The following is a 13,720-nucleotide window of genomic DNA, read 5'->3' on the forward strand; positions in this document are numbered from 1 at the left end:
CTTTCTATTCCACCTCAATACAGCAAAGCCATGCTGCTCCAACAGTATTTTCTCTTTTGACATAGGCCACAGCTAAACCAACTGGCAAGAGAGACTTTCCCTCCACCCCAGGAAAGGAGATCCCACCAACATTTCAGTGACACACTAACAGAACCCATCAAGGTTATAGACACAGACCTGCTGGCATATTAGACACACCAGTCTGCAGTCTGGCCAGACCTAGCCAAATATATCAGAATTATATTTCTGGCTCACCATTCAGCATGCTCAGTTAAGGTGTCTTCTCAATGGCAGGGGATATCATGAGCCCTCATTGTTCAAGGCTGGTGCCAGACTTGATGGAAATATTAGTCTTTTTGAAAATCAATCTGCCTTTGCTGGGCTTTCTAGAATGTCCATGCATGTGGCAAGATGATTGAAAGCACCTTGGAGGTCTTGATACTGCTTTATCTAGCTGGTATGGCCCATATGTTCCACCTTAGGGGTCTTGCTGCTGCTGTGCGTAGCTATCATGCCTCAGATGTAGCACCTTGAAAGTCTTTTGCCACACTAATAAGAACACCATAATTTTGGAGCCCAAAGCAGGCTGCAGTGCTTCCCCTATAGACTGTAATGGTAATCAAATGAATGAATGAAACTTTGTTTTTTATTTGAAAATAATGAATGGAGGTGCCCTACTAAATGAAAGAACCAATAAAATTGAAAAAGGTCCCTCTAAACACTGATATCATTTTTAATAGAGATTAAAAATATATATTAGAAATTGGTTTGAATTAGGCTGGTACACCTCATTTTTTAAAATTTGAGTTGGATCTAATATGTTTTGAATTAAAATAAAATATTTCTGAACAGGTTTGAATTTGCATAGGTTACTTCAGAATTTTGTCCAGGCAGTCCCATAGTGTAATGCAGTTCACTTTAGATTTTCAGTGTGACGCATTTCTGATTTAACTGGGAAAGCTGATGAGAGGTTGCCTAGAATATGCTTTGTAATCTAAGAGGCTATCCTACCCAGCCTATGACTTACCACAGTCAAATGCTAATGAATTTTCATTCCTCCCACTAATAACCTTCTTCTGAATTGATGAGTTGTGGAAGGAAATGGGAATTAAAGGTGAGTTAATATTGGCTTGGAATTCAATAAGCAAAATTAAGCCAAGTTATATTTGATCTACATTTTACAGTGAAAGTCACAGGAAGGAAAATTAATTTATACCATACTGATCCTTCATAGTTTGAAAGATGCAAATAAAATCTAAACAGACTCATTCTGCTCTAATGTACATTGCATTGTAGGGATGTGCATTCTTGAGAAAGAAAAGGGAAATTAACAATTTCTTTTTTTCATAACGTTTAAAAACTATGGCCAGGATTCATCATTCTGTGCGGAATGATGAACCCTGCGCTACAGGGGGGTGGGGGCGAAGGAGGCGGAGGTCGAGCGATAGCCTGCAGCCAGCCGTAGCACGTGGTGCAGCTGGTTGCAGACTATCGCGGGCATAGCGCCACCATAAAAGGTGGTGCTATTCCCCGCGCTACTGCCGGCGATAATGTTCTAAACATTATCGCCGGCAGCGGTGCCGCCGCCGCTTAGCATAATTCCCTCCCTAACTCTGCCCCGACTCCTCCCCTCCCCCCTAATTTAAATCTTACGCACACAGCTTGGAAAATAACCCCCATGGTTAACACCACAGGAAAAAATGTTTTAAAAAACTCACTCCCTGATTTTCCCCCCTATCCTCTCCGGATCCCTTCTATCGTATTTGTTGCTTAAAAAATGTTCTTTATGGGGCAGGAGCAACCCCTGTTGTTCTTGCTCCACAGGTGCATCCATTGCAAAGAGTGCCAGAAGACCGAGACTGTGCATTGTTCATTTCTTCCCTACAAAATGGCACCGGACTGTACAAAAAAAAAATGACACCAGCCTCAGCCAAGCCCAGTTCAGTGCCATTTTTAATGGAACAAATGAAAAAGATGCCGGCTTGGTCTTCCAACTCCATTTACAAATGACACATCAGTGGCCTATTTGCTCCCGTCCGGTTAAGAAAATTTCATACAGCAAAGAAGGAAAGAATTGAGTGGGAAGGAAGGTGAATTGGGGAGAAGATCAAGAATGAGAGAATCAGCAGTGGCGGGGACTGAACATTTTTCATTTCATTTGTTGTTGGGTTTTTTTTTTCAGTTTAAATGAATTATAAGAAATTAAATAAACTACAAATGAAATGAAAAAGTGAACCCCCTTAAAAATTGAAATATCTATGCGCACCCCTACTGCATTCCTCTAGACACTGTTCTATTGACGGAATAGTAGATTTTTCAGATTTCCTTTTGCATCTGCATGCTCAAGATTCTTATTTTACCAAGTTTAGTTTCTCTTTTGTAAGCTGCATTTGGTACCCAATAATGCAGGTGCTTAAATCACCACAGTTCTTCCGTATCTGATTGCATTGTGCTTTGATATTTTATGCCCTTTTCAATACAACATACCTCTGAAAATGTAAAATTCCATTTGTGGTAAACTAGCCAGCTCATTCATAGATAGCTAAAAGGTTAGATTTGAAATGCTGACTTATAGAAACTCTATATTCAATTTCTAAATCCTCAAGAAATGTGTGAGCTCAGTAGAGGAGATGGGCAGGCAGGTTCAGATTTAATCCATACTAACTGTAAATTGAAGTGAGGGATTTGGTACAGTTTATGCAACCTTAGTTAAATCATTTTTGTTCATAAGCAACTCTAAGTTAAGTCATTTTTGAAAATAAAGACATTATAAAACAATCAAATATGTAATTTATTTATTGATTTATTTATTTACATATTTTTGTATACCATCATTCCAAATACATAGAAATATTCAAGGAAACTTTTATATCAGTTTCCTTGTCTAAGAGGTCCATATTCACATACTGGCTGGCAAGCAAAGTTAACTAGATAAACTTATCTGGCTAACTTTGCAGAATATTCAGAAGAATATTCACTGCCTCTGAATATACCCGGCTATTTCAAAATAGCTAGATATGTTTATCTGGATAACTTTAATATTGCTGCTTTTCAGTCCTAAAGTTATCCAACTATCAGGTCGATACAGTACAGTGCGCTCCGACGGAGCACACTGTTAGCCTGCTATTGGACGCGCGTTTTCCCTTACCCCTTATTCAGTAAGGGGAGGAAAGCGCGCGTCCAACCCGCAGCACCTAATAGCGCCCTCAACATACAAATGCATGTTGATGGCCCTATTAGGTATGCGCGCGGGATATAGAAAGTAAAATGTGCAGCCAAGCCGCACATTTTACTTTCAGAAATTAGCGCCGACCCAAAGGTTGGCGCTAATTTCTTCCAGCACCGGGAAAGTGCACAGAAAAGCAGTAAAAACTGCTTTTCTGTGCACCTTCCGACTTAATATCATGGCGATATTAAGTCAGAGGTCCCAAAGAGTAAAAAAAGTAAAAAAAAAAAAAATTTGAATTCGGTCCGCGGCTGTCGGGCCGAAAACCAGACGCTCAATTTTGCCGGTGTCCGGTTTCCGAGCCCGAGGCTGTCAGTGGGCTCGAGAATAGACGCCGGCAAAATTGAGTGTCGGCTGTCAAACCCGCTGACAGCCGCCGCTCCTGTCAAAAAGGAGGCACTAGGGACGCGCTAGTGTCCCTAGCGCCTCCTTTTCCCCGTTTCTACTGCACCACCTAATTTAAATACTGCATCACGGGCCCCGGCGAGGGGCCGGTGCGTGCGCCGGGAGAGCGGGCGTTTGTCCGCTTCCCGCGGACTTTACTGAATCGACCTGTATGTTAACCAGAAACAATGAAAATCAGCATTTATCCAGCTTACTTAGCCAGATAGCCAACTCTGTCTTAGAATACCCCTGCCCCAGCCCCAGCCCCAACCCCAAGTTAATTGGATAACATTTTAGTCCCACATGCAGGGCCCTGAGCTTTAGCCACACATCTGATGGGCAGCAGCCATGGCAATGGATCAAGCAGGGAACAGCAGAGATGGCAACAGAGTAACCAGAAGCGGGGAGAGGCAGCAGAAGTAGCAGCAAACAATTAAGCCACTTCCACCATGAGGAACAGACACAGATCTAAAGACAATTTTATTCTTCTTGGTTCCATGCCACCACTCAGCCAATAGGAAGGAAGAAAGTGGCAGGAGCGGACCATGGGCAGAGGTAGCGACCCATGAGCAAAATGAGAGCCAAAGAGGATTGAGACTTTGGCTGGAAAAGGAGGAGCTTCAAATCGGAAGAAGAGGTAGGAAGGGAGCAGTGTTCACCTCAACAGGGTCAGAAGCAGAGGAAGGAGGCAGAAGCAGTTACTTTTGGCAAGGACAAGAGAGGGTCGGCCTGCTTGGAGCTTTTGCATGAAGCTCAGCACTACAGGTTAGAAGAAGGCAGCTGTTGTCATTTTCTTTTCTTGGGTAGGTCAGGGCAGAAAGAAAGTGCATCAAGCCTCAGTGGGGATGGAAGAATAGTTCTATCTCTCATGGATCCCCATTGAGGCTTGACACCCCCCTTAAGGGGGTCATGGAGATGAGCTGGGGGAGGGCAGGAGTTTTGAGCCTGGGGAAGGAGAAAAGATCATATTGGGGAGAAGGGTTTGGTATATCTGAGATGAGGAGATATGAGAGTGAGGGAAAAGAGAATGAATTAAAGAACTTCAGTCTGGAAAGGAGGAAGAAACCCATTCAGCTGGCAGACAGCAGAGAGAGAAGCCCGGTATAAGATGCTAGAGCATGTGTGAGAGAAAGGGTGGGTGGTGTGTGTGTGTGTGTGTATGTGTGTGTGAGAGAGTGAGAGAGAGGGAGAGAGGGAAGCTTGTGTACATGCATGAGGGAAGTGCGTGTGTGAGAGAGGGAATCATGTGTGTGTACATGCATGTGAAAGCATTTATGTGTGTGTGCATACACGTGCATGTGGGAAAGAAAGAGAAGAAAGTTTCTTCACTTCTCCTAACTTCCTAATCCTCAAAAATCTCAGGATGACTGGAAATCAAAAGTTCCTCAGGTGTGGAGAGCAGGGGATTTTTATCCTTATTAGTTTTAATTATTGTGAGTTATTTGATATGTCTGCTGTTCTGAAATATTTTACTAGTGTTTTGGAAATTTTAAACATTTTTATGAGCTTTTAATTATTGGATGCTCTATTTGTGATTTATTTTAAAATAAGCTTCTATTAGTATGGCTCTATTATTATGATTGATGTTTTATATTTCTTGATTTTATTGTTTGCTGTTTTATGTAAAATGGTGGTTTCTATTTTTCCATTATTACACGGCATGCAAAGTCTGGCTTCTTTAAGTTTGCAGTTCAATTTTGTCTGTATGTTTCTTTTTAAACTTTATGATCACTTTTTTTCTGTATTTGATGAAGGTCTGTCTGTGTTCTTCATGTGTGACCAAGGTGAAGTGTGCCTCAGGGATTGGTCCTTGGATCGGTTTTTTCAACATTTTTGTGAGCAACATAATGAAAGGATTTTCAAGAAAGTTTTGACTTTTTGCCAATGATATCAAAATCTGTAACAGGGTGGACAGCCAGGAAGGAGTGGAAAATATGAGGAAGGATCTAGCAACGCATGGTCTAAGGTCTGGCAGCTAAGATTTAATGCTAAAAAATGTAGAACACTGTATTTATGATGAAAAAACCCAAGGGAAAGGTACAGTATTGAAGATTAAATTCTTCTAAGCACAAAGGAAGAGCAAGATCTGGAGGTAATTGTATCTGATGATCTTAAGGTGGCCAAACAGATGGAAAAAATGGCAATAAAAACCAGAAAGATGCTTGGCTGCATAGGGAAAGGAATGGTCAGCATATAAAGGGAGGTGATATTGCCCCTGTATAGGTCCCTGGTGAGACCTCACTTGGAACTGAGTTCAATTCTGGAGACCGCACGTTCAAAAGCATATAAACAGGATGGAGTTGGTCCAGAAGGTGGCTACTAAAATGATCAGTGATCTTCATTCTAAAGCATATGGGGATAGACTTAAATATCTAAACATGTATATCCTAGAGCAGGGGTGCTCAAACCAGTCTTACGCCGCCCCCCTTCAGCCAGTCAGGTTTTTGGGATATCCCTAATGAATATGCATGAGACTTATTTGCATGTACTACCTCCTGTGTATGCAAATATTTCTCATGCATATTCATTAGGAATATCCAGAAAACCCTAACTGGCTGGGGGGCCCATAGGACCTTTTTGAGCATCCCTGCCCTAGAGAAAAGGTGAGAAAGGGGAGATATGATAGAGACATTCAAATATCTCAAAGGTTTCCATAAACAAGAGGTGAGCCTTTTCAGTGGAAAGGAGGTTCTAGAACTAGGGGTCATGAAATGAGTTTGAACGAGGCTAGACTCAGGTGTAATCTTAGGAAATATTTCTTTACAGAGAGAGAGAGATGGATGTGTAGAACAGCCTTCCAGTGGAGGTAGTGGGGACAAAAACAGTATCTGAATTCAAGAACACATGGGATAAAAACAGGGGATCAATAAGGAAGTAATGAGGATTATAATGCTAAATTAATTGGATGGATGGGCCATACGGTCTTTTTCTGCCATAATGTTTCTATGGTATTCTGCTAGCATGTGGTTTCTATGCAAGAATCTATAGAAGCTTGGCTTGTTCTGCAGACAGCAGAGATAGGTGGTGTATTGCTGTTTGTGATAGGGCCTACTGGAATATTTGCAGTGTTGCTTTTTCATAGGTAGGATTGTTACTGTTTGATTGATGGTATTTAGTGAACTTTTGGAATGAGAGGTTTAATATATTGTAATTGTAATTCAGTTTACTCTGTGATTTCTGAGAAACAAACCCACATCCAATATGCTTTACAATAGGTCTAATACCATATGGGTTCAGTGTCTACTTTTTCAGGGTTTTCTGGTAGGTGCTGCAGTGGTGCATGTAAACAAAATATACTTTTACCTTAGAAGATTAATCTTTGAATGTCCTTTTTTATGTAAAATCTATTATAGATGTATAATTGTGTACCCCAGTTGGTTTAAGAGTAATGCTGGCACCCTTGTGCCTCTAACCCACTTCTCCTGCCACTGAGGCCTACCTTTCGCCTGCTTATTTCAATCAGCTCTTTGAACCCGTGCAGTGTGCAGGAGAGAGGAAATGTATTGGTGGGAGATGCTGGCTAGAAGCGCCAAGCTTCCAATAACCAATGCTGCTCTTCTGTGTGGTCAGGCCAGACAGGTGTAAAGATTTATGACAGTCTGCTTGTTTTTTTTCTTGCAGTAGGAGATGTTCTAGGACCTGTCGTAATATTTGCAGTATTGGCTTTTCATATGTAGAGTTGTTTCTGAGTCTTGATGAGTAGAGCTGATTTAGTCTGGCAGATTTGCCCTGGATGGTTTATTATATAGATTCTGAGTATCTCTTTTGTTGAATTTTGTATTAGCTCACTATAATGGTAATTCCCAAACAGCCGCACAGGTGTATATGTATGTACATATGCCGGCTTGCATTTAGAGATATGTCCATTTTATAACATGTGTGCCTCTATGCGCATATATTATAAAATCAGCAGTATGCGTGTACATGTATGCACAATTTCATATGGGTGCATGCATGTGCATGAAAATGCCAGCTCTACCATGTAAGTGTGGGGATTTTATTACATGCACATTTTGATGCAATTACCAGTTTTCCCAGTCCATTCCCAGTTCAACCCTGGTAAAGGCTAGGACTTCCTAACCCCCCTAACTAACCTGCCTCCCTTTTACCCTTTTAGCCCCAACCCTTCAAACCTCTCTAACTAGCCTCATTTTTTTATTATACTAGTTACACGCCATCCATAGCATCTGTAAAGATACACCAATAGGGACCATGGTGCGCGCTTAAGCGCATAGTTATGCGCTGTTTTAATGCTGAAATCTGGGAATGCTGATGCCCAGCCCAGACCATACCCATGTCCTGCCCCTTTTTTCCCAAAAACTTTTTGTGCACATACCAGGAGATATATGCACATTCGCACGTTTTTAAAAATCCGTGCAGAGCTCACTGACCTGAGAGATGCACATATTCCTCGGTTTGGCGCCCACCGAGCTTTTAAATTTTACCCCAGTATGCCTAATCATGGAGAGAGCTGTATTGCTGTCAATGAAATGACATTCAATATTTGAATTTTTTTTTTGTATGGTGAGTTGTAAAGTGAAATGTAATTCTTTTGTTACATCTTTTTTTTTTTTCATGTATTTACTTTCATTTAATTATCTGCCCTATCAGGATAGCTCCAAGTGGTATACAATAAATGAATCAGTTAAAAATCAAAAATCAAAATAGAACTTCATTGGTTCTTTCAGTTTTGGATTACCTCAGGGTTTGGACCTGAGGCCATGGCTATTTCTGTTCAGTATATTTGTGAGTGATATTACAGAGGGATTAATCGGAAAAGTTAGTACTTTTGCATATGACACTAAGATCTGCAACACTGTTTAGGAGATATATTTGAGAGGTCCAGCACAGTCAAGATTAGTGCTGTATTCTTACGATCAATTTTGATTTAAAAAAATACTCCTTTCAGTATCGTTGGTTTGAGAAGTACAGATGGTTGGATTACTCTGTCCCAGAAAATGCTACATTTTGTTTTGCACGCAGAAACTTTGAATCAAAACAAAACAGAAGTAACATGGATGCATTGATTTAGATTTACTATGGCTTCAAAAACTGGAAGAGAACATTAAACTCTTTTAAAGATCATGAAAAGACAGCAGTTCATAAGGCAAGCATGTCGGCTTGGATAATAAGGTACATGGTGATGTAATGGAAAAATTACAAGCAGCAAGTGAAAATCAAATCCGAGAAAGAAAGGAATATCTCTGGAGCATTGTAAATGTTGCACATTTTCTTGGGAAACAAGGATTACCTTTTAGAGGTCAAGATGAAAGCAAAGAGAGCAAAAATAGAGGATATTTTATTGAGCACTTAAATTTATTGAAAACATTTGACCATTTTCTTCAAAATTACTAACTTATTTGAAAGCTTTGGTGGCTGTTGCAGATTTGGTTGAGATGGCTCAACCTTTTGTTTTGAGTCATAATTTACATTTATATATGCCCTACATTCAGTTATGACTTTGTTGACTCATTCAAAATCTCAGTTGCTGTCTAATATATGACTCATTCACTATGAACTCTTTATTGGTCAGCAAAATTTGTTTATGCATCAGTCCCCTCCTTTGAATCCAGCAGCTAAGTTCCTCCATAAAACTACATATCCCAAACAGAAACCTCAGATCAGCAAATAAAGGACTTCTAAAGACACCACCCACTCGCTCCAAACAACTCACCTCAACCCAAAAGAGAGCAATCTCTCTAGGAAGCCCAAATCTCTGGAACTCCCTCCCAACTGAACTCAGAACTCAAGAAAACCTAAAAACTTTCAAAAAAAGATCTAAAAACATGGATGTTCACCAAAGCATACTAACTCATCTAATGAACATAACAACGCCAACCCCCTCCGGTCTAACCTGAAGAAAAATGAAACTCAACACAAGTATATTTTACAACAAAGAATTGAAACATAAAAAAACTGAACAGCAACTAATTTCTATATGTTGTCCCTATTTTAACAACCTTTTGAACATTTTGAAAACCTTGTCATCCTCCTTAACCTTGTAAACCTTCATATTTTTTGTAAACCATTATGATGGCGAAACCGAATGAGGGTATATAAAACTTGATAAATAAATAAATAAATAAATATCAGCCGATACTGAAGTTTGAAGATATAGTTTACTTTCTTCAACAGTGGCTTTCAACTCCTCAGAGACTAATTTTGTGTTTTCAACAATTAAGACCATGAGGTCTAGAGAGCATTTATTTAAAATAGAAATCCACTTCGCGATAAAATCACTATGATCGGCAAACAGCTTGGGTTCTTTCTGCATTCGCAACCCTCTGGGAATCATATGTTGTTTAACATACTGCAACAAAAGTTACACTGTGTAATTTGGATGATAAGTTGCTTGTGCCTATTTAATAAATTTGGCCAGGTAGTAAATGATCAAATGGGGAACCGAATGGTTCACTCACTGTAAAAATATCACCTTATTGTGATACTGAATTGTTGAAAGCTTAAAAAATGTTTTTCCAAAACATAAAGCAAGTTCCATTTGGCATGTAGGCTCATTAAAGCATATTAGATAATAATAATAATAAAAATATTTTTTAAGCTTTCAACAATTCAGTATCACAATAAGGTGATATTTTTACAGTGAGTGAACCATTCGGTTCCCCTTTTGATCATTTTTTATGATATATCACTGTACAAGTGGCATTGATAATTCAGGTAGTAAATGAGGCATGTTCTTCCAAATCCTTTAATAAGGAGCCATCTTTCAGAACCAAAGAAATCTGATCTTCAGTGCAAGATTGTAACTAAAGGTATGAATTGCTAAATTACCACCATCTTTTTGTATTTGTGCTTGTGCTGAGTTCATAGTGACCAAACATTAATGAATAATATGAAATCAGAAAAAATTGCTGTGAAAACAAATAGAAAAACCTAGAAATTTTCTAGAAAACCTAGAAATTATATTTTCTTGTTGATTAAGTAATCAATGTCTGTGTGCATTCAAGGCTCTCTTGAAAGCTGGCCTCAAAACTTGCACAGGGTAGCAGAGACCTAAATTTGGATTTAAACTTAATTTAAGAGAACAGCTTTGGATTTTTACAGCAAAATCTGTGGCTCCTTATCGATGAGTAAATGCAGAAATTGATTGGTAATCTATGATTTGATCTCTGATGATACATATTTGAATTTAGCCTGTATAGCAACTGATGATGTCGCACTATGATTTAATGAAACAATAGAATATTTTCAAAATAACTATTGGTCAATAAAAGATGGATTACTTCTGGGGTTGGATTAGAACCCTTGAAACTAATGAAGTTTAAAAGTATGATTTATATGCGATGTTACCTTGCGAGTTATGTGCTAATGTTCTGTGTGCAGCCCTTTTTTTTCAATTTCAGTTTTCTGATATTTAGTAAGACCATCCCCTGAAGCAGAGTCTTCACCCGAAACACGGCTCGGGTTGGGACTGATGGAATCTGTCATACCAGCTTTATTATGAAAAGAAAAGAACTCAACAAACAATGGGGTAGATTTTACAAATTTGCGCACACGTGTACTTTTGTTCGCACACCAGGCACAAACAAGAGTACCTGGGATTTTAATAGATACGTGCGTAGCCGCGCATATCTGTTAAAATCCGGGATCAGCGCATGCAAGGCTGTGCAAAATTAGCAGCCTGCATGCGCCGAGCCGCGCAGCCTGCCTCCGTTCCCTCCCACCCCCGCACCTTCCCCTCCCTTCTCCTACCTAACCCAACCCCCAGCCCTTCCTAAACCCCCCTACCTTTGTTACACAAGTTACGCCTGCCCAAGGCAGGCGTAACTTGCACGTGCCGGGCCGGCCGCCAGAGCACTATTCCCAGGCCCGAGAGCCATTTCGGAGGCCTCAGCCACGCCCCCGAAATGCCCCCAGGCCGGAAACACACCCACAGCCCCACCCCCAAATGACGTGCCGCCGTGACACACCCCCGACATGCCCCCCCAGGAAAGCCCCGGGACTTATGCGCGTGCCGGGGGAACGTGAGCCGGCATGCTACCGAAGCGCGCAACCTGCGTCTGCCTGGAGGCAGGCGCAACAGGTAAGATAAAGGTCGGGGGGGGGGGTCTAAGTGAGGGCTAGGGGGTGGGAGGGTTAGGGGAAGGGAAGGAAGGTTAGGTTAGGGGGTTGGGAAGTTCCCTCCTAGGCTGAGGGAACGGGGGAAGGCCGTGGGCATCAGCGCGTGTAGGTTGCACATTTATGCACCCCCTTGCGTGTGCCAACCTCCGATTTTATAACATGCGTGCATTTGCACGCATGTTATAAAATCTCTCGTCCATATGTGCACGCCAGGTAGCACGCGCACATGGATGCACGCGAGTAGGTATTAAAATCTACCCCTTAGGGCCAGATTTTAAAAGCCCTATGTGCATAAATCTGCCAGATTTACGCATGTTGGAGGCCTTACACACACCGGGTCTATTTTAGAAAGGCCCAGCTACGCACGTAAAGCCCTGGGATGCGCGTATGTCCTGGGGCTTCAAAAAAGGAGCGGGGTGGGGTGGTCCAGGGGCAGGGCAGGGAGGGGTCTGAGGCTCCCAGCACAGCGGCCATTTGCCGCTGTGCCGGGGGATAGCATGCTGACAGGCTGCCGGCGCATGCAACCTGCGCCTACCTAACAGGTATGATAAAGGTTGGGGGCAGGGGTCTAGGTGAGGGCTAGGGGGCAGGAGGGTTAGGGGAAGGTTAAGGGAGGTTAGGTTAGGGGGTTGGGAAGTTCCATCCCAGGCTGCTCCAAAATCGGAGCGGCCTGGGATGGAACCCATCTTATAAAATCGGGCGTCCATGTGCGCGCACCAGGTAGCGCACGCACATGGACACTCGTGCGTTGGTTTTAAAATCTACCCCTAAGACTAAGTTTTGGTTTATGTGTGAAAAAGGCTGAATTTCTTTGAAAATTTACCCCTATATTACTGGTTAACACATTGAAATTATGTTGTAGTATAAAAGATATAGCTAATCACTATTCTACTAAAGCATTTATGCTTATTATTGTGTTGGCTAAATGTCTTAGTTTAGGAGAAACCCACAAAGTGAAAGTAATACATTGGAAAAACTGTGTGTAAATATCTCAATAAAGAAGAAATCTATATTTTTCATATGATTTTGTATATGTACAAAGACACACATACATTTATGGTTATGTGTTTTGTGTTGAATGCATTTATGCTTTAATTATTCAATGCAGGTAGCACTATTTCAAGAATGTCATTAAAAAAATCTTGAAATTGCTTTTTATATTAATGTCTTTACCCAGTTGTTCTCTTTTCTCTTATCAGCGAGAACATTACTGAACATTTCCATGAACGGAAGCAGTATTTTGCTGTACACAAAGTTCTCACTGCAATTAATTATCACTTCACATCTCCTTTGGTAGAGTTCAAACTCACTATTGGACTTGTTTAGAGACAATCCCTTAGTGATAATATTGCCTTTTTAGCAGACACTGCTTTACTTTACCTTTTTTATTAACTTGGTTTAAATGAGTTTTCAAGGATTTTGCTTCTCGAGCAAAACAGAGACTGATATCAATTTTGCTTTATTTGTAATTGGAATTTATTTTATTACATAGGCTAAGGATGGAAAGGTGATACTGTAGTATTAGAGCTATAAAGAACTAAGTAAGAACCACTCTAGTCAAATATTTATTTAAAAGACAGGATTTTACTGACATGATGGATGATCATTGAACACTTGCTAATGCCTACAAGAGGAGGGTGATCTTTCATCCATTTTAAACTAAAGGGAACAATTTGGGGGGGTTTTTTTTCTTAATGCTGTACAGCCTTATGGTATGAATTAGGGATGTGAATCATTTTTTGACGATTTAAAACAATCGTCAGATATATTTTAAATCGTCAAAAATCGTTAGAGCCGCGATACAATAGCAATTCCCCCGATTTATCGTCAAAAAATCATAAATCGGGGGAGGGCGGGAAAACTAGCACACCAAAACAACCCTAAAACCCACCCCGACCCTTTAAAACAAATCCCCCACCCTCCCGAACCCCCCGAAAATGTTTTAAATTACCTGGGGTACAGTGGGGGGTCCCAGCGCGATCTCCCGCTCTCGGGCCATGGCTGCGTTAAGAGAAATGGTGCCGGTGGCCT

Source organism: Rhinatrema bivittatum, chromosome 7, assembly GCF_901001135.1.
Source record: "Rhinatrema bivittatum chromosome 7, aRhiBiv1.1, whole genome shotgun sequence".
NCBI classification, from domain to species: Eukaryota; Metazoa; Chordata; class Amphibia; order Gymnophiona; family Rhinatrematidae; genus Rhinatrema; species Rhinatrema bivittatum.